The sequence below is a fragment of the Bufo gargarizans genome, chromosome 6 (genome assembly GCF_014858855.1).
Source record: "Bufo gargarizans isolate SCDJY-AF-19 chromosome 6, ASM1485885v1, whole genome shotgun sequence".
NCBI classification, from domain to species: Eukaryota; Metazoa; Chordata; class Amphibia; order Anura; family Bufonidae; genus Bufo; species Bufo gargarizans.
The window spans coordinates 24,408,177-24,435,434 of record NC_058085.1 but is presented as its reverse complement, the minus strand read 5'-3'; the positions used below and the strand labels follow the sequence as shown (position 1 = coordinate 24,435,434).

Sequence of the window (27,258 nt, the reverse complement as noted above, 5' to 3'; positions counted from 1 at the left end):
CTGAACATCACACATACACAGCTCTGCTACATGGACATGACAGAGACTCAGCTGTAGTAACTGAACATTACACATACACAGCTCTGCTACATGGACATGACAGAGACTCCGCTGTAGTAACTGAACATTATACATACACAGCTCTGCTACATGGACATGACAAAGACTCCGCTGTAGTAACTGAACATTACACATACACAGCTCTGCTACATGGACACGACAAAGACTCAGCTGTAGTAACTAAACATTACACATACACAGCTCTGCTACATGGACATGACAAAGACTCAGCTGTAGTAACTGAACATTACACATACACAGCTCTGCTGCACTCACTGAAAGAACTCTTCAGAGGCATATTACACATAAACAGCTTGGTTGTATACACATACAGCTCAACTACACAGACATTACACGGATACAGCTCATCTATACAAACATTACAGGTTTACAGCTCTGCTACATACAGACTGGAATTCCAGACAGCACAGCAGAGTCTCACACACAGAGAAGCTGAACCTGGTCATGTGATTTCTGCGACTCCTCCCACACCTGATCACATGGTCATGACATCATCGCAGGTCCTTTACTTCCTCTTGCAACACAGCCTGGAATCTGACTCCACCCACACATGATCACGTGATTGTGACATCACCACAGGTCCTTTATTTCCTCCTGGAACAGAACCTGGTGCCTGACCCCGCCCACACATGGTCACATAATCACAGGTCCTTTACTTCCTCCTGCAGCACAGCCTGGAGCCTGACTTCTCCCACACACGGTCACATGGTCATTACATCATCACAGGTCCTTTACTTCCTCTTGCAGCTCAGCCTGGAGCTGACTCCTCCCACACATGGTCACGTGGTCATGACAGCAGCACAGGGTTTTGACCTCCTCCTGCAGCACAGCTCCCACACCTACTGGGAGAAATGAGAAGACAGGACGGTCGGTGGTGAAGGATAGCGGAGGAGGAGGACACGCCCCCGGTGAGTGGAGGCTCGCCAGGTCCGCACATCTGGGGCTGATGTTGCTTCTTATTCACACTGTTTCTATGGAACGGGGCCGCAGCAGCGCAGGGATGTAGGGCTCAGCGGTGTAGGGAGAACTGTTTTAGCGCAGCAGTGAATGGTGCTCTTTAGGGATGAAAAAGTATATGGTTAAAATAGAAAATTAATAAATAAAGTATATTAGAAAAATATTTTTTAGGGGCTTAGGGAAAACATATTACAAGTTTAGAATGTTATGTATTTCGTTCTTGGTTTGGAAGTCAAGCTCATCCCAGGGGGGTCCAGAGAGGGGTTCACCCAGCCTTCACTCTGCCTGCCACTGTCCCTTTCTCAGACTCAGATCTGCCCCTTTAGACCTAGCCTCAGATCAGACCCTCCCCACAGCCTCAGATCATACCCTCCCCAGCCTCAGATCAGACCCTCCCCAGCCTCAGATCAGACCCTCCCCACAGCCTCAGATCATACCCTCCCCAGCCTCAGATCAGACCCTCCCCAGCCTCAGATCATACCCTCCCCAGCCTCAGATCAGACCCTCCCCAGCCTCAGATCAGACCCTCCCCAGCCTCAGATCAGACCCTCCCCAGCCTCAGATCAGACCCTCCCCAGCCTCAGATCAGACCCTCCCCACAGCCTCAGATCATACCCTCCCCATCCTCAGATCAGACCCCCCCCAGCCTCAGATCAGAATCATCAGACCCTCCCCACAGCCTCAGATCATACCCTCCCCAGCCTCAGATCAGACCCTCCCCACAGCCTCAGATCATACCCTCCCCAGCCTCAGATCAGACCCTCCCCAGCCTCAGATCAGACCCTCCCCACAGCCTCAGATCATACCCTCCCCAGCCTCAGATCAGACCCTCCCCAGCCTCAGATCATACCCTCCCCAGCCTCAGATCAGACCCTCCCCAGCCTCAGATCAGACCCTCCCCAGCCTCAGATCAGACCCTCCCCAGCCTCAGATCAGACCCTCCCCAGCCTCAGATCAGACCCTCCCCACAGCCTCAGATCATACCCTCCCCATCCTCAGATCAGACCCCCCCCAGCCTCAGATCAGAATCATCAGACCCTCCCCACAGCCTCAGATCATACCCTCCCCAGCCTCAGATCATACTCTAGCCTCAGATCAGACCCCCCCCCACAGCCTCAGATCAGACCCCCCTACAGCCTCAGATCAGACCCCCCCCCCCACAGCCTCAGATCATACCCTCCCCAGCCTCAGATCAGACCCTCCCCAGCCTCAGATCAGACCCTCCCCAGCCTCAGATCAGACCCTCCCCAGCCTCAGATCAGACCCTCCCCAGCCTCAGATCAGACCCTCCCCAGCCTCAGATCAGACCCTCCCCAGCCTCAGATCAGACCCTCCCCAGCCTCAGATCAGACCCTCCCCACAGCCTCAGATCATACCCTCCCCATCCTCAGATCAGACCCCCCCCAGCCTCAGATCAGAATCATCAGACCCTCCCCACAGCCTCAGATCATACCCTCCCCAGCCTCAGATCATACTCTAGCTTCAGATCAGACCCTCCCCACAGCCTCAGATCATACCCTCCCCAGCCTCAGATCATACTCTAGCCTCAGATCAGACCCCCCCCCACAGCCTCAGATCAGACCCCCCTACAGCCTCAGATCAGACCCCCCCCCCACAGCCTCAGATCATACCCTCCCCAGCCTCAGATCAGACCCTCCCCAGCCTCAGATCAGACCCTCCCCAGCCTCAGATCAGACCCTCCCCAGCCTCAGATCAGACCCTCCCCAGCCTCAGATCAGACCCTCCCCAGCCTCAGATCTGACCCTCCCCAGCCTCAGATCTGAGCCTCCCCACAGCCTCAGATCATACCCTCCCCATCCTCAGATCAGACCCCCCCCCAGCCTCAGATCAGAATCATCAGACCCTCCCCACAGCCTCAGATCATACCCTCCCCAGCCTCAGATCATACTCTAGCTTCAGATCAGACCCCCCCACAACCTCAGATCAGACCCCCCCCCCCCCACAGCCTCAGATCATACCCTCCCCAGCCTCAGATCATACCCTCCCCAGCCTCAGATCAGACCCTCCCCAGCCTCAGATCAGACCCTCCCCAGCCTCAGATCAGACCCTCCCCAGCCTCAGATCAGACCCTCCCCAGCCTCAGATCATACTCTAGCCTCAGATCAGACCCTCCCCACAGCCTCAGATCATACCCTCCCCAGCCTCAGATCATACCCTCCCCAGCCTCAGATCAGACCCTCCCCAGCCTCAGATCATACTCTAGCCTCAGATCAGACCCTCCCCAGCCTCAGATCATACTCTAGCCTCAGATCAGACCCCCCCCACAGCCTCAGATCAGACCCCCCCCCACAGCCTCAGATCATACCCTCCCCAGCCTCAGATCATACTCTAGCCTCAGATCAGACCCTCCCCAGCCTCAGATCATACTCTAGCCTCAGATCAGACCCCCCCCCCACAGCCTCAGATCATACCCTCCCTAGCCTCAGATCATACTCTAGCCTCAGATCATACCCTCCCCAGCCTCAGATCATACTCTAGCCTCAGATCAGACCCTCCCCAGCCTCCATTAGCCCCAGATCAGCCCCTGTGAGACCCCCATCCAATCAGAGCTCAGATCAGACGTATAAATAAATAAACTTGCCTCTCCAGCTCTGGACGCCGCTGCCACTTAGCAGATTCACTCTCCCTCCCTGGTCTTCTCCCCGTTGTACTGTGACTGACAATGCACGGTGTCAGGTCATAGTGCTCGTCTACTGTACGTGTCAGGACACAGAGCGGGGCCGGAAGAAGACCAGGGAAGGCGAGGAATGGCAGTGCAGTCTGGATATAGCTGCCTCTACTGCCACCATCTTGTGCTGTTACTGCCACTGCTGTTGCCCCACACCTCCCCCCTCTGTGACTGGGCCACTATGTTTACTCCTCATGCGGCTGCCACCTCACCACTGTGTGATATGAGGCTGCAGCAAGAAATATGTGTGATATGAGTCTGCAGCAAAAAAATTATGTGATATGAGTCTGCAGCAAGAAATGTATGTGATATGAGTCTGCAGCAAGAAATGTATGTGATATGAGGCTGCAGCAAGAAATGTATGTGATATGAGGCTGCAGCAAGAAATGTATGTGATATGAGGCTGCAGCAAGAAATGTGTGTGATATGAGTCTGCAGCAAGAAATGTGTGTGATATGAGGCTGCAGCAAGAAATGTGTGTGATATGAGGCTGCAGCAAGAAATATATGTGATATGAGGCTGCAGCAAGAAATGTGTGTGATATGAGTCTGCAGCAAGAAATGTATGTGATATGAGGCTGCAGCAAGAAATGTGTGTGATATGAGGCTGCAGCAAGAAATATATGTGATATGAGGCTGCAGCAAGAAATATGTGTGATATGAGGCTGCAGCAAGAAATGTATCTGCTATGAGGCTGCAGCAAGAAATGTGTGTGATATGAGGCTGCAGCAAGAAATATATGTGATATGAGGCTGCAGCAAGAAATATGTGTGATATGAGGCTGCAGCAAGAAATGTATCTGCTATGAGGCTGCAGCAAGAAATGTGTGTGATATGAGGCTGCAGCAAGAAATGTGTGTGATATGAGGCTGCAGCAAGAAATGTGTGTGATATGAGGCTGCAGCAAGAAATATGTGTGATATGAGGCTGCAGCAAGAAATATATGTGATATGAGGCTGCAGCAAGAAATATATGTGATATGAGGCTGCAGCAAGAAATATGTGTGTGATATGAGGCTGCAGCAAGAAATGTATGTGATATGAGGCTGCAGCAAGAAATATGTGTGATATGAGGCTGCAGGAAGTGTTTGAGATGTGCCCATCTGCGAATAAAATGTCTAATTCCATCAATCAATCAATTAAGATTTAGTGTGATTGACGCTGGACATTGAGAAGGGGTGGAGATAGGGCGGCATTACTGAGGAAGAAGGAACTAAAATGGATCTTCACTCTGAAAGCGTAACAGCCATATGGATGGAATATTAATTTTAATGTAAGTGGTATTAAATAATGGACATGTACAGTACAGACCAAAAGTTTGGACACACCTTCTCATTCAAAGAGTTTTCTTTATTTCTTTATGAAAATATGTCATATTCTAGGTTCTTCAAAGTAGCCACCTTTTGCTTTGATTACTGCTTTGCACACTCTTGGCATTCTCTTGATGAGCTTCAGGAGGTAGTCACCTGAAATGGCTTTCACTTCACAGGTGTGCCCTGTCAGGTTTAATAAGTGGGATTTCTTGCCTTATAAATGGGGTTGGGACCATCAGTTGCATTGTGGAGAAGTCAGGTGGGTACACAGCTGATAGTCCTACTGAATAGACTGTTAGAATTTGTATTATGGCAAGAAAAAAGCAGCTAAGTAAAGAAAAACGAGTGGCCATCATTACTTTAAGAAATGAAGGTCAGTCAGCCGAAAAATTGGGAAAACTTTGAAAGTGTCCCCAAGTGCAGTCACAAAAACCATCAAGCGCTACAAAGAAACTGGCCTACATGCGGACCGCCCCAGGAAAGGAAGACCAAGAATCACCTCTGCTGCGGAGGATAAGTTCATCCGAGTCACCAGCCTCAGAAATCGCAGGTTAACAGCAGCTCAGATTAGAGACCAGGTCAATGCCACACAGAGTTCTAGCAGCAGACACATCTCTAGAACAACTGTTAAGAGGAGACTGTGTGAATCAGGTCTTCATGGTAGAATATCTGCTAGGAAACCACTGCTAAGGACAGGCAACAAGCAGAAGAGACTTGTTTGGGCTAAAGAACACAAGGAATGGACATTAGACCAGTGGAAATCTGTGCTTTGGTCTGATGAGTCCAAATTTGAGATCTTTGGTTCCAACCACCGTGTCTTTGTGCGACGCAGAAAAGGTGAACGGATGGACTCTACATGCCTGGTTCCCACCGTGAAGCATGGAGGAGGAGGTGTGATGGTGTGGGGGTGCTTTGCTGGTGACACTGTTGGGGATTTATTCAAAATTGAAGGCATACTGAACCAGCATGGCTACCACAGCATCTTGCAGCGGCATGCTATTCCATCCGGTTTGCGTTTAGTTGGACCATCATTTATTTTTCAACAGGACAATGACCCCAAACACACCTCCAGGCTGTGTAAGGGCTATTTGACCATGAAGGAGAGTGATGGGGTGCTGTGCCAGATGACCTGGCCTCCACAGTCACCGGACCTGAACCCAATCGAGATGGTTTGGGGTGAGCTGGACCCCAGAGTGAAGGCAAAAGGGCCAACAAGTGCTAAGCATCTCTGGGAACTCCTTCAAGACTGTTGGAAGACCATTTCAGGTGACTACCTCTTGAAGCTCATCAAGAGAATGCCAAGAGTGTGCAAAGCAGTAATCAAAGCAAAAGATGGCTACTTTGAAGAACCTAGAATATGACATATTTTCGGTTGTTTCACACTTTTTTGTTATGTATATAATTCCACATGTGTTAATTCATAGTTTTGATGCCTTCAGTGTGAATCTACAATTTTCATAGTCATGAAAATAAAGAAAACTCTTTGAATGAGAAGGTGTGTCCAAACCTTTGGTCTTTACTGTATGTGGATCATCAGGATGTCGAATAACCGTCCTGTTGTTTTTAATGAGCCTGTTCAATTTCTGTATTGGAACGCATCTGGACCCTTTATACATGGCGGTATATGTTTGAATCAGTTGGGGATAAGACCTGACGAATATCTGCAATAGAAGATCCAGCACTCATGTGGACATTCGGGGGCCATTTGGTTGCCATGGTGATGTTGGACGCCTTGAGCTAATGTTGGGCGGTAGTATGGGGACGGAGTTAGCCCGGTCATGTGACTGATATCAGATCACATGCCAGCGCTACGTCATGACCTCTGGAGGCAGCACATGGTCGGGATTTATGTAGCCACGTGATCTGTGTAAGATCACATGGCACTGTTACGTCACAGTGCCTGATGACACGTGGTACGAACCTAGCCATGTGATTGGCCGGACGCCCGTGTTATATGCGCAGTAAGATTGTTAGAACGCTTAGCAGAGTTCACGTGCGGCGCGATGGGGTGCCCAGCTGCCCCCACCTTTTAAGGTGATATGTGTTCACTGATTGGTTAAGGATGAGGACGCCGTTTAGCTGCACGAGAGGTATTGGTGAACACTCTGAACACAGATTCTACTAATGTATAATTAGACATTTTATTCGCTGATGGGCACTTTATATACTCCTATTTATTAACACTTCTAAGTTAGCTTGGCAAAGACTAGTATATCGCCGAAACGTTGCTGTATCTGGACCGTGTGTGAACAAAGCCTTATTGGATTAGAGATGCTGCCGTCACATTTTATGTATCCTCTATCACTGTAACCCCTAAGGCCCCATGCACACGGCCGTGTTTCACAGCCGTGTGCGGGCCGTGGAACCGCGGCCTGGATCCCTCCTGAGAGCAGGAGCGCACGGCGTCACTGGTTGCTATGACGCCGTGCGCTCCCTGCTGCCGGCACAGTACAGTAATACACTGGTATAGATCGTACCAGTGTATTACTGTACTGTGCCGGCAGCAGGGAGCGCACGGCGTCATAGCAACCAGTGACGCCGTGCGCGCCTGCTCTCAGGAGGGATCCAGGCCGCGGTTCCACGGCCCGCACACGGCTGTGAAACACGGCCGTGTGCATGGGGCCTAAGGCTGAGTTCACACGGGCGTGACGGATTTGCTCAGGATGCGTCCCGGGTGTACTGCGGGAAACCCGCGTGAGTAGGTACCCAATTGCAGTCAGTCTTGACTGCGATTGCGTTCCGTTCAGTTTTTATCCCGCGGGTGCAATGTGTTTTGCACGCACGTGATAAAAACCTGACTGTGGTACCCAGACCCGAACTTCTTCACTGAAGTTCAGGTTTGGGTTCGGTGTTGTGTAGATGTAATTATTTTCCCTTATAACAAGGTTATAAGGGAAAATAATAGCATTCTTTAATACAGAATGCTTAGTAGAAGGTCAATTGAGGGTTAAAAAATTTAAAAAAATTAACTCGCCTCCTCCAATTGATCGCGAGCTGCCGTTCTCCTGTTCTTTCTTCGGGACCTGTCAAAGGACCGGTGGTGACGTCACTGAGATCATCACATGGTCCAACCACATGGTCCATCACCATGTGGTTGGACCATGTGCCGATCTCGGTAATTAAAGGCTTTAGATGCCATGATCAAGTGAGATCACAGCATCTAAATGCGCAAAAATTTCTACCAATGTCCCCTGCAGCCGATGGGGCTGTCGGTAGTTGCTCTGAATACTATCAGCCTCGCAGACAAGGCTGATAGTATTCATGCTGCAATTCTTATTTTACAACATACGAAATGAGCAATTGACGGTCTCAAACTCATTTTAAAAATCCCTAATAGTACAAAATAAAAAAAAAACTGAATTTATAGACAAAATTATTGCAAAAAATAAAAAAAAGTATAAATCATCCCCCTTTACATATAATAAGAAAATAAATACCCAAATAATAATAAATTTAAACATCATGGGTATCACCGCCACCGAAAACGCCCGTACTACTAAATAAAAAATTACCGTAACGGAATAAAGGGTCAAAATGGCTGATTTGCCATTTTTTCATTGCTTCTCTTACACAAGAAAATGTTAGACATACAAAACCTATATGGGGTATCATTGTAATCATACTGACACAGAGAATGAAGTCAATGCGTCCAAATATGAAATGCCGTGTAAAACAGTACAGGAATTGCTTTTTTTTTTTTCAAGTCCACCCCATTTTGATTTTTTTTTTTACCACTTCCCACTACATTGTATGCCATAATTAACGGTGGCATTAGAAAGTACAACTTGTCCCTCATACAGCTAAGTGAGAGGAAAAATAAAAAAGTTATGGCTCAAGGAAAATAGGGAAGAAAACTGAAAACGCCCCCCCCCCCCCCCCAAAAATACCCGGTAATGAAAGGGTTAATTGATGACTATATAAATGTTTGTTTGAAGAATTATTGCAAAGATAATTGAGAGATTAATGATGGATAATACATGTATATGTAAGTTAATCTCTTAATATAGAGAGAACTAGATCAGTTCTAGGGTTTAGAAGAATGTATGCTGTTTCAGCAGAGGACCTCTATGGTTCCATTGGGCTAGGGGTCATTTACAAGCAGCGTTGGACTGAGGCCTCTTTTACACGGGCGACATTTCAGCACGGGTGCAATGCGTGAGTTGAACGCATTGCACCCGCACTGAATCCGGACCCATTCATTTCTATGGGGCTGTGCACATGAGCTGTGATTTTCACGCATCACTTGTGCGTTGAGTGAAAATCGCAGCATGCTCTATATTGTGCGTTTTTCACGCAACGCAGGCCCCCATAGAAGTGAATGTGGCTGCGTGAAAATCGCAAGCATCCGCAAGCGCGGATGCTTTGTGATTTTCACACACGGTTGCTAGGAGACGATCGGGATGGAGACCCGATCATTATTATTTTCCCTTATAACATGGTTATAAGGGAAAATAATAGCATTCTTAATACAGAATGCTTAGTACAATAGCGCTGGAGGGGTTAAAAAAAATAATAATAATTAACTCGCCTTAATCCACTTGTTTGCGCAGCCGGTTTCTCTTCTTTCTTCTTCTTTGAGGAAAAGGACATGTGGTGGCATCACTGCGCTCATCACATGGTCCATCACATCATCACAAGTGGATTAAGGTGAGTTAAATTTTTATATATATTTTTTTTTAACCCCTCTAGCCATATTGTACTATGCATTCTGTATTATGAATGCTATTATTTTCCCTTATAACCATGTTTTAAGGGAAAATAATAAAATCTACACAACACCTAACCCAAACCAGAACTTCTGTGAAGATGTCCGGGTCTGGGTACCAAATATGCCGATTTTTCTCACGCGCGTGCAAAACGCATTAAAACGCTTTGCACTCACAGGGAAAAATTGCGCATTTTCCCGCAACGCCTGTGTGAACCCAACCTGACAAAGCTTACAAGGTCATTTATTTGTTGATCCATCTGATGGGGGAGGGGTGAGAAGTGAATCCAAATCAACTACTCATCCTACCATAGACTGATTTGGAGTGAGTTGAAATCCATGAATAAGCTAATTGAACTGAATTTACTGTAAAACCAAGTTATTTCTGGCAGTCAAGTCAATTTACAGCTCCAACTTCCCTAAGTGCAGGCGGTATCAGCATAGCCAGGACTGACAACCTCAACCATGCCCAAGTCAACAACACCAGGTGTGGTAAGGTTAAGCCACCCAACAAGAACCTTGCTACTCACACTTGTGTTGTCCAAGGGTGGTCAAGGTAATTGTCTGCCCAAGGTTTCCTGCAGTACCCGGGCCAAACAGCAGGGCTGATGACTTTATACCACAACCTATCAAACCAATGATGGAAGGTGGTCCCAGTGGCCTACAATGCTGAAAGGAGGCTCTTACACCTGCATTTAGAATGGTGACAACACCTGAAATCCCCCAGAGGAAAGAGGCTGAGGTAAACAAAGACTGAGTTTTATATGAGAGGAGGATTCCAATGTCAAAGTGCCCGATGACTACATTTACAACACCAGGAACTGTGTCTGAGAAGACCAGAAGATGAAACCAACCTAAACAGAGTTCAACACACAGCATTTTTGCTGGTTTATTTTTGAGAAGCCCAGTGGTTTCAGAGGGGTTTCCCGTTAGACAATTAGTGGCAGTAACCTTTAATGAACAGGTTGGATAGGTTATGTAGACAAGGTTACTTGTTTTTTACCTATATGGACTATATATAATTGTATTGTCACAACCCTTGGTCATGGTCGTGACTCCTTGGGAGCCGCATGCAGTTGCCCGCGGTTTGGTGTTGTGTCAACCGCAGCTGGGGGCACTTAGTTGTTTGCCTCAGGTGCGGTTGCCGCGGACAACAGGCATGCGTGCGGTTGCCCTTGGCAACGTGTGTTTGTGTGCACTTCCTTTGTCTGTTTGTTGTGCACGAGGTCATGTTTGTATGCACTTAGACACCTCCCTTCACTTGCGGTTGTCCGCGGCAACGTCTGGTGTTGTGTGCATGTGGTGGCAGTGTCTCGGCCTGCTGGCTGTTCTTCAGGACACGGTTGCCACGCATGCCGTTGCCGGCGGTAACAGGTGAGTGTGTTTGTGTGCTTTTCCCTTTGTGTGGCTTCACTACCCTGCCTGGTGTAGGAATGGTTAACTCCCTTCTTTCTGTGTGAACCCTGGGTGTGTCTGACTGTGGGTGTGGCTACTTGGCCCTATAAAGCCTCAGTGGAAGGCAGTAGTCAGAGAGGGTGCTTTAGCCATGCTTGCTGGAGACATCCTCCTGGTTACTTTACCATCTGCCAGTGGGGGCCACCCTTCTGGTCATAAAACTATGTTACACGGTGTTATGAAGGTGTGTGTGGGGTTTCTTTATTATTGCAGCTTATGGTCCTGGGTTCCTGTGTGATGTCTGGTGTGTGCTGTGTTCGTTGGTGTTCTGAACAGCAGCACCTGCACATGGGTTCCTGGCTTTGTTGTCTGTGGCAGGTGAGTTTTGTGTTGGTTACATTTTCCTGTCACTGCCATAAGGTGTTTCTGTTCCCCTTGTAGCTTGGCCACTTTAGACTCCTGTTTCTCTGTGTCCAGGAGGAACGGGCTGTCTACCCAGCTCCTAGCTCAGGGAACGACGGAGGGTCAGTAGGGATCCGAGGTTCCTGAGTAGTTACTCACTGTATTCCAAATTGAAGGCTGTTCGGCAATGTTTGTACTTGAATAGTTAAACTGTGTCCTTGTTATTTATCTTAACTGTTTGTTTGAGACCTTGTCCATTTCTATAGGATGGAATGAAACCGTCTAGAAATGTTTGTGGAAGGGTTTGTTTGTTTTATCTGATAGACTGAGCAAAGAAGACCGGTGAGTGAACTAGGACTTGGCTGTAAATGTGTGTACAGGAGAGGTAGCATTGTCTGTATAGTTTGTCTTGGGATTCTGATTTATTGTGGATCTGAGAATTGGCCGCTCCAAGGTCCAGAATAATACCAGATAAACAAGGTATACACACTGACCATCATGGATTACAGCAATACAGGCAAGGAAGAGTATCTCAGAAGTGCGGGGAAGACGGGGAGATGTCCGGGTTTAGCTCTGAACCCAGAAAACCCCTATAACTTTCTCTACATGATAAATGTCACTTGCTGAAGTGAGAAGACCCCTTTAAAGCTCACCTCTAGTTGTACAGTTGAATATAAGAAGCTTTGTAATAGTGATAGACCTTCTATCTGATTTTATGAAGCTACTTTGCTCTTTACTACTTTTATGATTGATGATGTCTACGGAGAGCGGAGGGCGAGAATGAGAATGAAAGACGTACAATCTGCAGTTTCTTAGCACTTTTGACTCCACTAGTAAAATGAGGCTCCACCACTGGTTAGAGTGAAGTAATAAATAACTTCCTAGCTGGCCGCAGCCTTCTCCTCCATCCTCCTCCATCCTCCCTCCGTAGACATTTGCATGAGATGTTACTAGAGATTAGACTGTGAGTGATGGGAAAGAAGAGAAAAGAACAAAGCAGGAAACAGAATTCTTAAATACAATATAACTAGAGATGAGCGAATCGAAGCTGACTAAGTGGAATTCTATCCGAATTTCAGGAATTATTCGATTCGCACTGAATCTGAATTTCCTCACGCTTCGTGGTAACGAATCCACATTTTTTCTAAAATGGCTGCTACACATGTGAGGACATGGAGCAAGGAACTCTGGGATGGCGGGATCACCCACAATGCCATGCATGCAGCCAATCAGCAGCCAGCCAGCCCTGTGATGTCACAGCCATCTTGGATTCTGCCATTTTCCAGTGTACTTAGTGCAGGGAGAGACGTCAGCAGGCGCTAGGGACAGTGCTAGGAAAGACTTCATTGTGCTGAAAGGATATATAGGAGCAGTGAAAGGATAGGGAGGAATCATTCCACAGTATTTATGTAGAACAGGGTTCAGTAGGGGAGGTTACAGCCTGGGTAATAGGAACAATCCTATTACACCTTGCTGCACTGACTGGGGATCTAAATTGCCATTATACAGCTCTGTAGATCCAGGAAACCGTTCTTATTGGGGTGCAAGTGCTGTGTAATACAGGCATTAACAGGGGTTATTAAAAGAAAATATTTCTACAGTACTTCTTATTTGCCCTTGTGCGGTGCAGTTATATGTTGTAAAACCCTTTTTGCCGTGTATTAGAGGGAAAAGAAAAATATATTTGCCTTTTTTGGGGGAATTTTAATTTCCTATTTATTTATTTAATTTATTTCAGCTAACAGTATGTCAGACAGAGAAGTGCCAGGCCCTGCACAGGGGAGTGGCAGAGGCCTAAATGTTTCTGGCGCAGGTCGCAGCAGAGTAAGGCTGGGTTCACACGGGCGTGTCCGGATTAGGTCCGGATGCGTCCCGGTGAATTGCGGCAAACCCACACGATTAGGTACGCAATTGCAGTCAGTTTTGACTGCGATTGCATTCCAATGTTCAATTTTTATTGCGCGGGTGCAATGTGTTTTGCACGCGCGTGATAAAAAACCGACTGTGGTACCCAGACCCGAACTTCTTCACAGAAGTTCAGGTTTGGGTTCAGTGTTGTGTAGATGTTATTATTTTCCCTTATAACATGGTTATAAGGGAAAATAATAGCATTCTGACTACAGAATGCTTAGTAGGTGATCAATTGAGGGTTAAAAAAATTAAAAAATTAACTCACCTTCTCCTCTTGATCGCGTAGTTCCCGGTCTCTTCATTACTTCTTGAATGATGAATTACCAGCTAGGACCTGTGGTGACGTCAGATCACATGCTCCAATCACATGGTCCATCACCACGGTGATGGACCATGTGATTATGCTGGCTACCTGCCTCAGCTACTATTCTGATGCTCCCACCCGCCAGATGCGACGCATCTGATGCCAAGTGCTCCATCTTACACCTACCTTTGTCAGCAGGTACTGGTAGTGCCACCCACCTCCCCACTCTGTCACTGGGTCACTTTGTGGTCTCCTGATGCTGCTGACACCTCCATACTATGTCACCTTGCCACTCTATGGTCTCCTGATGTTGCTGCTGCCACCTCCACACTGTCGTTGTGCCACTCTGTGGCCCCCTTATGCTGCTTCCACCTGACCACTATGTCATAGGGTCACTCTGTGCACTTCTCATGCTCTTCCCACCCTCCCTAGTACATGACTGGGACACTATTTTGCCTTTCGGCCAGGCTGACATCGTCAGCACAACTGATTCTGTCTGTGTAGCAGCTGTAAGGCCTGTACGGTCCCATCAGAATTGGCTTATGATTTGGTAGCCAAAAGCAGGAGTGGGTGCAAAACACAGAAGACATGTAAATATTCCACTCAAGTGTCATATTCTGTTTTGGATCCACTCCTGTGTTTTTTTTTTTTTTTTTTGCATTAGCAATACTGATGGATTACTGACCAAATGCTGACCGAGTGAAGGCGGATGCTCAACAGACAGGATCAGTTTTTTGTGGGTTATTGTTCTGACGGATCAGAGGAAGGGCAAAATAATCAGTGACAAACTTACTGCTGACACCCTCTCCACTCTGTGGGGGGCTCTACTTGTATAAGCGTTTAAATAAAGCTTAAAATACAAAAGACAGACACAAAATGGGCAGAAAAGTGTGATATAAAGACTGAAATGGATTCGGGCACTGATCTGACACTGGTGACATACAGAGGGTGGTGCCTGCACCGTATACAGGGGAGTTCAGCCCAAACAGGTTCTGGGCACAAAAACTGGCAGCAAAGTGGACAGACGGACTCTTTCACTGATTTCAATAAGTAACTGGTGTTTTTAAAGTTTTAAATGAATATGTGCCGGGCTGCACTGAAATGTATATGATGTGGGGCATCACCTTCTGTATGTTGGCAGTGTGAGATCAGTGGCCGAATTCATTTAAATATGAGACTGTTATGGGGGAGCTGTGGATGTCAGTGTTGTGGGGGGCGCTGTGGATGTCACTGTGTGGGGGGCGCTGTGGATGTCACTGTTGTGGGGGGCGCTGTGGATGTCACTGTTGTGGGGGGTGCTGTGGATGTCACTGTTATGGATGGCCAGTATGAAGCCGGGTAATTCTGCTCGTAGATGATAAATATGATATCAACAGACACCAAAAAGATAAAGGGCCAGATTTATCATGACTGACAGCTCATCCCACTTTCACATATGGCTAAAGTCAGTTTTAGCCAAGTCAGATTTATGATCGGCCCTTTAAGACTGTAATAAATGTGGTTTGACAGTAGCAGTTTATCCGTCAGTAAGCAGCTTTACAAAAGTCGCACATCTTTACGAAAAAGTCGCATGTTTTATGAAAAAGTCGCATGTTCCATTAAAAAGTCTCATAAGATAAGCATGGTCCTCACTGGAGATAAATTGCGACTTTTTAAATAGTCCCAATAGTAAATCTGTCTAGAGATTTATTGGCGAGCATAGTGCAGAGCAGAAAAAAGTCGCAAATTTGTGCGCAGTTTTAGCGTTTGGGACTTTTTTGGGGACTTTTTCACTCCATTATTCTGACCTGAGCTCATGATAAATCTGGCCCATAGAATTAATAATAATGGAGAAGAAAGAACCCATACAGAGACTTACCCCACATGTATCGGTTGCTATCTGAATTTAGTGAAATGTCAGGTTACCGGGTTAACGCCACTAAATCTGAGATCCTATTTCTGGGCTCCACTATCCCAAACACATCTGAGAGGCCACTGGATGTCCCCTTACAAGTAGCTGGCAAGTCAATCAGATATCTTGGTATCCAGGTGGGAAGGTGCCCAGGGTCGCTCTAATCTTTAAACTACCCACTATTATTCAAAAGATTAAAGGGGATTTGCAGAGGTGGATGAAATTCCCATTGTCCCTAGGGGGAAGAATACAATTAATAAAAATGATGTGCACCCCAAAGCTCCTGTATCCGATGCAAACGATCCCCATTTTGATCAAACAAATCAAAGGATATAATGGATCTAGAATCTGCATTCAGGGCTGTCATCTGGAGGAAACGCAAACCCCGCATAGCCTTTCCGAAACTTCAATTATCAAAAGGGTTGGGGGGAATGGCATTACCCGATGTAAGATCATATAATTTAGCCAGCCTTTTAAGACACAGTATAGACTGGATCTTCGGATCCAATTTCTACACTAACTCACTGTTAGAGGCCCAACTAGCTCGACCATGGTCTTTGGGGGCACTCCTTCACACGAAGTTCTGTGCTCTACCCCGTGGCCAAACGGAGTACTCTATTGACAGACACTATAGCGGCCTGGAAATGGGTGCGTAAAATCTTCAAACTCCCTTTCACGATATCAAAATATATGCCAGTCTGGGGTCACATAAATTGAATATTGGAATGTCTTAAAATATATCTTTAATAATATCAATTAAAATGATAGGCTCAACAAAAAATATATCACAAACCTCACTAAGAGGAAAAAAAAAACCCTGCCAACCACAGTGAACTGGTAGGAGTTGAAAAAGTATATATGGAGCCAGGAGGTGTGTACACTGGCCCACTCAGAGGAGTGAGTTAGGAAGAAGACAGGGATAGCAAAAAGGAGAGGGAGACAGATGCTGGGTCTCAACCCCTAAACATATCCCTATGTTCTATCAATAGATGAAACTCCATCTGTCTGACCCTAGATGGCCCTCAGACCTATCTTTTGACTGCCCAGCTTCGTCGGAAGTAAAAGGACCAGTCACTACTAGAGAAGTCAGATGCAAAAGAAAAATAATAAACTGTGTCCCTACGCGTTTCACTGGCATTCGCCAGATCATCAGGGGACCTGAGTATCACCAGGACCACAGGCAGACAATGACAGGCAGTGTGTGCCTATCACAGCATACAATAGAAAGCTGAGGCAGTTATAAACACAATCCGATCAATATATGAGGATGTACTTAGCTTGCCCAATGGTCTGCTCGGGTCCAGGGTCCGCACCTATCCTGCGTATGGTGTATGGTCCCACTGCCATACGCAGGATAGGTGCGGACCCTGGACCCGAGCAGACCATTGGGCAAGCTAAGGCTTTATAGGCTCTTTCTTTAAGAGATGGGAGGCTTTCATAGGAGTGGTATATTCTGATGAAGACATGCGCACTTTAATGGCCCCATTCATCCTTTCAGAGTGGTACCTAAAGAAGAAATTAGCCCAAACTTTGGGAAGACTTCAGATTGATTGAAAAATAACAATACAGCATTAAGAGAGGTAGAGAGAGGGGGGGGGGGGTATTTTGTAATTTGTGGTTTGTATTCGACAGTGTTTGAATAAGATTGAAAAAAGTAAATGTACGACTTCTACTTGTACAACGTATTATATTACCCAAAAAAAAAATTATGGAGAAGGAGTGCGCAGGTCTCCAGTGTGAGGCGCTGACGAGACAGAAATCATAGAACGGCGAAAGGAAATTCACAAGTAAAGTGACTGAAATAAACAATAGTAAAATCACCAACTGATATCACAGACGTCTGTAGGGGATGTGTCCTCCCCGACGAGCATTTCAGATGCTGCCTTCATCTTGGGGTTGGTGCTGCTGTGTGTGAGAAGCCTTTTATATCCGTGTATAATATAATACTGGATTTCAAGATGGTGTCTCACTCAAAACGAATTATTGGAATAGGTGCTACTAACCCAAATTAGAGGGACACCCACCCTCTGATCAGGTTTGTGCAATAAATACTAGAGAAATGGGTGAGCACACTTCATTTGGACTTGACAATAAAATTTAATTAAATCAAGCAATTGTATAATTCACATGTGTGTAACATAATAAAATTGTATAAAACGCTATAAAAATGCTCTAAAATCAAGGTGGAAAATAGAAAATGCAATATTCCTAGCAGCACTTCTTCAAAGTCCACACAAATAATGGATACTGCCTGAATGTTGGTAAATTCACGCTATAATCGACTGACTATGTGATGCTAAATTTCCTGATAATATGGGTTGCAATCGCATACAATTACGTCCATATATGGATACAAGTCAATATCTAGAATGTGACTCAGTATTCAGGTTCTTTGATCTTTCATCGATTATTTCAAAGTGTAAGTCTCTGGTGTTAACGTATTCCCAGTGACCGTTGGCAGTTCTTGGGCACTCATTGGTGGTCAATATATTTTCTGAGCAAAGTTCCTCTTACCTTCCTCTGTGTTAAGGTAATTCAGGCAAAGGTCGGGCGGCGCGGGATAATGCCGGCGTCACGCTCCGTACTCCTCAAGCCGGCTTCCCCGAATTCTCGCGGGAGTTAGGACGGGACTTACGTGTCTGTGACGTCCGTGCTTTTTTGTCTTCCGGCACAGCGCAGAGGAAGGTACCTTTTTGGTCCGTGTACTGTTGTTCCGGTGGTCTTTCTTCTATCTTGAAATTTCAGTTTTCATAGCGTGGCCACGCTTATGATTGCGGAGGTACTCTGTACAGGTGTCCGATCAAGTCCAAATGAAGTGTGCTCACCCATTTCTCTAGTATTTATAATATAATACTCACCACTTATTTATGTGGCGCATGCGCGTACACTCAGGAAGGAAACCCTGTCCTCGGCGACAAGAGGACACGCAGGAAGCAGGCAGGCAAGCAGACAGGAAGTGGTGGTCTTGTGCGCACCACGCCAGAACAGGGGAGGAGGAGCCAAGCAGAGTCCAGCGCATGCGCACATGATGAGCAGTATTAATGCTCAATATTGGAGAAGGGCAGAATGACCGGGGAAACAGGGAGAGATTCTGGAGTTCCTTGGATTTCTTTATTTAATCCCTCCGGTGTCAGAGTCCGCATCCTGACCCTCCAGAAGTCTTCTCCACCGATCAGCCGTGCAGACCCATCTCTGCACCATGTAGGTATCAAACCGCCATCTTTATTATGTGTGATGGTGAAAACTAGATTTTTGTACTTACCGTAAAATCTGTTTCTCTTCCGTTCGTTGGGGGACACAGGCTTTGACCATGGGTATAGCTGTTGCTGCTAGGAGGCGGACACTAAGTACACAAAGTGTAAGCTCCTCCCTCTTCATCTATATCCTTCCTACAGGGACTAAGCTAAATCCGTTTAGTGCAAAAGCAGTAGAAGAAGCCAGACAGCAGAAAATTACATTATGTACAAACCCAGAACCACACAGGCCCGAAAAGGCCCATAAACAAAAAACTGGGTGGGAGCTGTGTCCCTCAATGAACGGAAGAGAAACATATTTTACGGTAAGTACAAAAATCTAGTTTTCTCATCCGTTTTATTGGGGGACACAGGCATTAACGTTCCAGAGCAGTCCTGAGGGTGGGCTTAAAGGGAACCTGTCACCTAAAAAACGCCCCCCCAAACCGCCAGCATTACCTTAAAGTAGCCAGCAGTATGTTCCTAAAGATCCTTTTCTTACTCTGGCCAGATGCACCAAAATCTTGAAAAACGAACTTAAATCCCCTGCATGCACTATGTAACAGCAGAGTTTGAAGTCAAGGGGGCAACGGCCTCCTCTCTTCAAGTCAAGCTAAGCCCACCCCTTACCCATCCTCCCTTCACTGTGATTGACATCCTGCTGTGAGTCTGGGATCGTGCAAGTCTCGCGCATGCGCGGTGTGCTCCTTTTCACTGCACGATCCCGTCTCTGGCTGCCGGCCGCTTTCCTCTCTGCGCATGCGCCGGGCTTTAATATTGTGCGTGCGCACCCGGCACATGTGCAGAGGGAGAAAAGCATCCAGCTGAGTGCGGGTGCCAGTGACTAGGAGCACACCGTGCATGCGCAAGACTTGCACGATCCCAGCCTCACAGCAGGATGTCAATCACAGTGAAGGGAGAATGGGCTAGCTTCACTTGAAGCGAGGAGGCCGCTGCCCCCTTGACTTCAAACTCTGCTGTTACATAGCGCGTGCAGGGGATTAAAGATTTTGGTGAATCTGGCCAGAGAAAGAAAAGGTTTTTTAGGAACATACTGCTGGCTACTTTAAGGTAATGCTGGCGGTTTGGGAGGCGTTTATTTTTTTTTTGTAGGTGACAAGTTCCCTTTAACTACAACCCCCCTGCCAATCAGAACCGCTGTTTGCAAAACTTAGCTTTAAATATAAACTTTAAAACAAAACAAAAAGACCCTCCAAAACAACCCAATGACGGTTAAAACAAAAATTTAATAATAATAATAGGTTGATGCTTGATTTTTTTGGCTTAGGAAGGCAGATGCTGGGCCTGATATTTAGCTATGGGCTCTATCCCTATAGCTGACACTGTTGCTATTAGTGAACTGCCTATGAACGGAATAGCCACCCCGATAGGAGCGATCCCGTATCAGGAACCTCCTGAGCACCCTTGGATGGCCCTGAGTCGGGATGTCCCTGGTAGCTAATATATGCTTTTCTATTTGTTAGTTGTTATTATGATAGCTAGCGACTAAAGATACAGAAAAAACAAATATACTATGCAAAGTAATAGAAAAAAAGTTTAGAGACCGGTCATACAATGATCAATCTATCTCCTAGTTTTAATCATAGATACACATTATCAATTGTCAGATACCACAAAGTCCCATCTTGTAGTTCGACAGAGTGTTTGACGTCATCAACATCCCTTTATTTCAACAAAATATGGGATGCCATCTAGGTTAGTGACATCGTTCCAACGTGTTTCACTCTTACTGTAGTCTGGTTCACCCAAAAAGAGGGTATAGTGTCTTGGTATCTAAATAATATTTAGGTTGGTAGTTATGACATTAATAAATAGTTGTCTACTTGTGTATCACGGACGTGGGTATTATACCCAATATCTCCATGTAGTAGCAGCCACCTGAAATATGATGTGATACAAAAAATAAAACACTATTTTGCTTATAGATAATTTGGGTTATAATTAAACAGTTTTTTTTATGGTTAAGTACCTGATTATGGCCGGCCTTATATGTTATGACCTGCAAGGGGATGTATCTGTAGTGCCGTGTTCAACACAGACTGATTGCCGGGGTCCGGTACTCAGAGAGGCTCAGTAGTACTCCAGTGGTCTCTCGGCAGATATATGGTTAGTAGTTAGATAAGGATAAGGTGAAAATAAATAAGATTGTTTATCTTCAAAGTGGCATTATTTTATTTCTATTATATTAGTCATATCTACCATGGTGTTATAAGATGTAATAGTATATAGTTTATGATACAGGAGCCTTTTGTTAAAAGTAAAAGATCTGTAGAAGACTATAATACCCTAATATCAATTAAATACTCCATATATATTGAAAGATATGGGGACCCTGCATCTGATGATGGATCTGGACTGTAAAAAGCACGCAAAGTAGATCCCACCATTAATACCATGCAGGATCGTGGTTTTGAGGTAAATATCCACCTAGATTCTTTTGGTCTCAGGATCTTATCCAGATTCCCCCCTCGTATTGACGGTTTGATGGTTTTGATCATTGAAAAATGTACAGATTTGATATTTCCCTCATGATGCAATAGAACATGTCTGTCTGGCTAGAGGTTTATTCCATCTATTTCTTATGTCCCCTATATGTTCTAAAATCTGTTTTTTTTATGGCCTGCAAGTTTTTTCTACATATTTTAAATCGCAGTCGCACTGTGCCAAGTAAACTCCTCCCGTCGTGTAACAATTAGCGAAGCTCCGTGCTGAATATATTTGATTTCCAGAGCTATCTATAAATGTGTTAACTACTTTATTAAAAGGACATGCCTTAAACTTCCCACATCTGAAGGTACCCAGCCTCCTCTTATGGAGCCATGTGTTATTCTGTTGAGATTCTAGATGTCTGTGGACCAGTGTGCCCCCAATACTTCGACCCCGGCTGTACGTAATCTCTGGGCTCTCAGGTAAGCATTTGTCTAAATCCGGGTCTGTTTTTAACAGTGACCAATATTGGTTCATTATGTCCTATACTTGTTTGGCCTCAGTATTCTATGTGCCAAAGACCCTGATTAGCTCCTGTGACATATCTTTTCGTTTTGATCGGAACTGCGACAACCGATTTCCTGATTGTGCATTGGCCCAGGCCTCATAGAGGCAGGAGTCCGGGTAGCCTCTGTTTTTAAAACGATTGAACAATTTCTGTGTTTCCACAGTAAAGTCGTCTTGTTCAGAACAATTCCTGTGAATTCTCACGAATTGCCCCTTGGGTGTGCCCTTTTTTGTGGGACTGGGTGGAAGCTGTCCCACCTCAGAAGACTGTTTGTGGATGTCTTTTTCCTAAATAGGGTTTTGATGGAATTGTTATCTCCACGTTCAATTTGAATATCCAGAAAAGTAATCCGATCATATTGAAGCTCAGATGTAAAGTACAGGTCTATATGGTTACAGTTAAGAAAACTCATGAATAGATTGAACTCTGCTTCGGTACCTGCCCATAGTAGCAAAATGTCGTCAATAAATCTGGACCAAAGCAGTATGTGCTTTGTCCAGTGATGTAATGACTCGGCGAATACCACAGTATCCTCCCAGCAGCCCAGGAGCAGAATTGCATATGTGGGCACACAGGGGCTCCCCATCGCAGTGCCCCTGAGCTGGTGGTAGAAGTGGCCCTCAAACACAAAGTAGTTATGCGTCAGTATAAAGTCCAATAATTGGATAACAAAGTGGTTATGGTCCGCTTTTGAAGCATTATCTGCTGCCCAGCATGAGAGCCAAAGGGTACTGAATAGCCACCAATTGGCTATTCAGGCCAAAGGGTACTGAATAGCCACCAATTGGGCTGACGAGCGAGCCATAAACCTGGCCGCATCCAAAGATCCTTCACAAATATATGCACTGGCATGCAAGAGTTGCAGGGCCACATCTGCAAGTTCCCCCAAGGAGACTCCCGAGTCGAGACTTTGCAAATTTTGCAAACGCTTCCAGCTTCTTAGCTTTGATATCAGAAAAAGAAGCCCCATCCGCCATCGGCAAGGTAGTTTGTTTAGCCAAGCAGGAAACTGGCGGGTCCACTATAGGTGGAGCCGACCATTTCTTAGTCAAATCCTCTGGAAAGGGATGTTCAAGCGTTTTGGCAATATGAAATGTTCATCAGGTAAATTTGACTCCTTGGAGAGAGAGGAATCATACTCCTGGTGGCTGGGGAAACAGCGAATGACAGGACTTCCTAAAGGAAGCACCTACGCTGGCAGATTACGGAGCTGGAACCTCAACCTCCAACGTCTCAATAACTGCCGTAATTAAATTGTCCACCATGGAGGACAGTTTGGACGACTGACCCTCCGGTGAGACAACATCCTCATCTCACCCTCTCTCCTGAGAACATGCCTCTTCAGCTGAGGACACGTCGAAGTGAGACTCTCTAGTAGGAAGAGGAGAGGCAGAGGAAACGGTAGACACAGACACCCTTTGGGGGGGGATGTTCTGACCCGTTTTGTGGGACGGCCGCGATGGGCACGCGCCCCATGATCCCCAGACCGGACCGGTCAGAGGACTGCCTCAAAGTCTTCTATCCCTCTAGCTCCAGCCGGATCACCACCTTCGGTGTGCAGGCCTTTTGTGAGGGACGCTAAACCGGAACAGAGGGGACTTTTGCTGGGCGGCCGCGGTGATGCGATTGCTGGCGGGAGACAGAGGTTTTTACGGGAACCTCTGGTCCTCCTTTTCTTCCGGAGAGCGGGAATGAGCAAGGGGTTTGGGTGACCCCCTGGTCTCCCATCTTCTGCTGACAAACGCCCCAATATATCCACAATAGCTTTGTTGGTATTGGAGACATCCTGGGAAGCAATGGCTCCGGAGCCGATCCACTTGATGGTGGTGCAGCACACGCAAAGAAGAGGGAGTCTGACTGAGGGAATGGAAATTTTGCACGACATGATGCGCAGGCAAAAGGACTCACCAAAGGGACCACCTGCTTCGGGACCTGGGCCCTGGGTTCAGACATAATGATACCCCTCTCACCCCAATGAGGCAAATGGGAAGGTTAGGCCCTGCCAGAAGAGACAAACAACACTTACCCAGCCTGTGTCCCTCCAATCAGCCAACACCATCAGCGTCCCGCCAGGTGCTTTAAATCCCAGAAGTGGGCGGAGCCCACTTACTCTAACCCCACGCCCCCGAAAATGATGCCGCTTCTCAGCGCCTGTCAGGCCATGCTGCCTCGCTCCCAGGCCCCGCCCCCAGCGCTCGCCGGGACACACGTCGGTATCCCCGGCTGAACCCAGACACCGGCAAGGGAAAAATAAGCCGCAGGGGGGCCTGCAAGAGTAGGCCACACAGAAGCCGGGGCCTCAATTAATAATGCTCCAGCAGACACGCCGACCCGGAAACTCCGCGCCCTCTCCCTGACGCGTTCAGGTGGACGCAGCCGTGGAAACGGATGCCCCCAGTAGTAGGCCCCAAATGTAGCCGGGGCCTCAATTACCAATGACCCTGGTGGCCCTGTGGAAGTGGTGATGAGGACGACCAGATACCATTTAAACATTTATCGGGCTCCTGTTAGCGCCCATAGTACAGGGCGACCACATGGGGACCATCACATGGGGGGAGGAGAGGGTACTGCAGGGGGGGGGGGCACTGTGGGCAGTCTCCTACCCACCTGTCTGAAGTCTTCTGCCCCCCCTGGCTCCAGCCGGATCACCACCTTCGGTGTGCGGCCCCTTGGTGAGGGACGCTACACCGGAAACAGAGTGGACTTTCGCTGGGGTGGCCATGGTAATGCGCTTGCTGGCGGGTGACAGAGGTTTTTACAGAGGTCCTCCTTTTTCTTTTAGAGAGCGTGAACGAGCAAGGGGTTTGGGTGACCCCCCCCCCAGGAAGGGCTATAGCTGAAGAGGGAGGAGATTACACTTTGCTAAGTGTCCGCCTCCTAGCGGCAACAGCTATACCCATGGACAATGCCTGTTTCCCCCAATGAGACGGATGAGAAATGACGGATATACTGAGGTTAGATTTCCCTGCATTAACCCCTTCAGAATAAATTTGAAAATATTCAGTTTTTAAAATTGTAATTTCTCAGCTTTTCCGGCAGATAGTGATACCTCTTAAACTAGTTATTACTTTACATCCCCCATATATCTACTTTTATGTTGCCTCATTCTGTAAATGTCATTTTAAATTTTTTTTTTTTTTAGAACAGGCTTAGTAGTTTAGTTTAGACATTTCTTAAAATTTGTAGGCAAATTTCCCAAACCTACTTTTTAACCTCTTCAGGACACAGGGCGTACCTGTACGCCCTATGTATTTCTGATCACCGCCGTTCGGCGGGCGGTGATCGGAAGCCGGTGCCTGCTCAAATCATTGAGCAGGCACCTCGGCTAAATGCGCGGGTGGGTCCCGTGACACCCCCATGTCGGCGATCGCCGCAAACGGCTTTGCGGCTTTTTATGGTGCGGGCGGCGGTGGTGCCATCGGGTCCCCATGGGGCTGTAGGAATCGCCGTCCTGTGACGTGCCTGTGAGATCCAGCCCCCTGGAAAATTTGGTATTTTTTTATGAATAAAAATTATTATTTTTTTAACTCAATTTTACCAGTGTCATGAAGTACAATATGTGACGAAAAAACAATCTCAGAATGGCCTGGATAAGTCAAAGCGTTTTAAAGTTATCACCACATAAAGTGACACTAGTCAGATTTGCAAAAAATGGCCTGGTCCTTAAGGTGAAATAAGGCTGTGTCTTTAAGGAGTTAAAGGGGTTCTCCGGGCTTTTAATATTGATGATCTATCCTCGAGATAGGTCATCAGCATCAGATTGGCGGGGATTCAGCATCCGGCACCCCCACAGGTCAGCTGTATGAGGAGAAGGTGCGCGCCGTCTCCTGCCTTGCTCGCCACTGCCATGTCTATGGCAAGCAGGAAGACAGACTGGAGGCGCGCACAGCATGTGCCTTCTCTTCATACAGCTGATCGACTGGGGGTGCCGGGTGTTGGAACCCCCGATCTGATATTGATGACCTCTGCTCACCTATAATCTCGATGTGCTGCTGGATCCTATAGTTCTCTCCTGTGCCGGCACACTTACTTGCGCGTGTGTAGTAGGGATACGGGGACGCCAATTTCTGCTGTTTCAGTGTCCGGAATGGTATGAAGGATACGTTTATTCCTCTCAATAGGTTGGTGCTGCAATTACAATCGATGGATTAATACCGCAGTTACACCAGACGCATTTCGAAACTGTACGTTTTGTTCCTCAGCGGTTGCAATAGTATAAAAATGAGGGACCAATCGCTCCCTATCCGGAGCTGCGCTGATATCAGAACCTGGGCCGGACCGTGTCAGGCTGTTTTTGTAGTATTCTAGTCATTCACAATGCACACCCTGCGGTTTTTCAGTTGTTCTATAAACCAACAAATGAAACATACAAATGATCTAGATTATAAAATCCAATATATAGAAAATACAAAACATAAGTTGATCAACAAGTCATAAAACTGGGAATAAAAAAAAAATTGAATAAAATAGACACATGTAGTGTAAAAGGGCTAATGTGGTCTTCATTCCGGGGTGTTAGTTATCTACTTCCGATGTCTCCTCTTATCTCCAGTTATTATATTTTACATGGGATTTTGTAGTAATTTACTGTCTCATTTTCTTTCCATTCAGGTTCCTACAATATAGGATCCTTTCAGTGGAGATCTTCTATAAAGGATAATTCTCCTGATTGACCCATTAAGGATGGATAGAGACAAGGACAAGATGGCGGAGAGTATAATAAATCTCACCCTAGAGATCCTCTTCCGGCTTACTGGAGAGGTGAGAGATTCTGATGATGTCACATTACATCATCTTCTCTATGTTACTAACAGATGGACATGACTGGAGAGGTGAGGGACTCTGGAGATGTATGGAGTGATAGTTATTACTGTGTCTCTCCATAACCAGGACTACACAGTGGTGAAGAAGACCTCTAGTGGGTGCTGTCAGGACCCTGTGTCTGAAGGATGGGGAAGAACCCTGAGCCCAATCATGGGGCCTCCACCTCACCCCCTGATACATGAGGAAATCAATAGAGAGAAGTTCCTAGAACTCACCAACAAGATGATTGAGCTGCTGACTGGAGAGGTGACACTGCTGGGAATGCTAGGACATTATACAGGAACGCTGTGAAGGGATCTGGGTGATGACTGTATCATTGTGTTGTCAGGTTCCTATAAGGTGTCAGGATGTCACCGTCTATTTCTCCATGGAGGAGTGGGAGTATTTAGAAGGACACAAAGATCTGTACAAGGACGTCATGATGGAGGATCACCGACCCCTCACATCACCAGGTAATAGACATGACTAAATACACACGTCCTCTCGTTATCTGTATGTAAGGGATGAATTCAGTCACTGGATGTGTTTCCTACTGTTGGA

The 27,258-nt window shown here is 46.6% G+C and overlaps 1 long non-coding RNA gene across 1 annotated transcript; it reads left to right on the top strand.

Moving 5' to 3' along the window:
* Nucleotides 1-874: 874 nt before the first annotated feature.
* On the top strand, nucleotides 875-26,818 carry LOC122940528. Its single transcript, XR_006390353.1, has 3 exons — nucleotides 875-989; nucleotides 26,506-26,655; nucleotides 26,785-26,818. It is a non-coding gene; the product is annotated as an uncharacterized LOC122940528 (long non-coding RNA).
* Nucleotides 26,819-27,258: the final 440 nt, after the last annotated feature.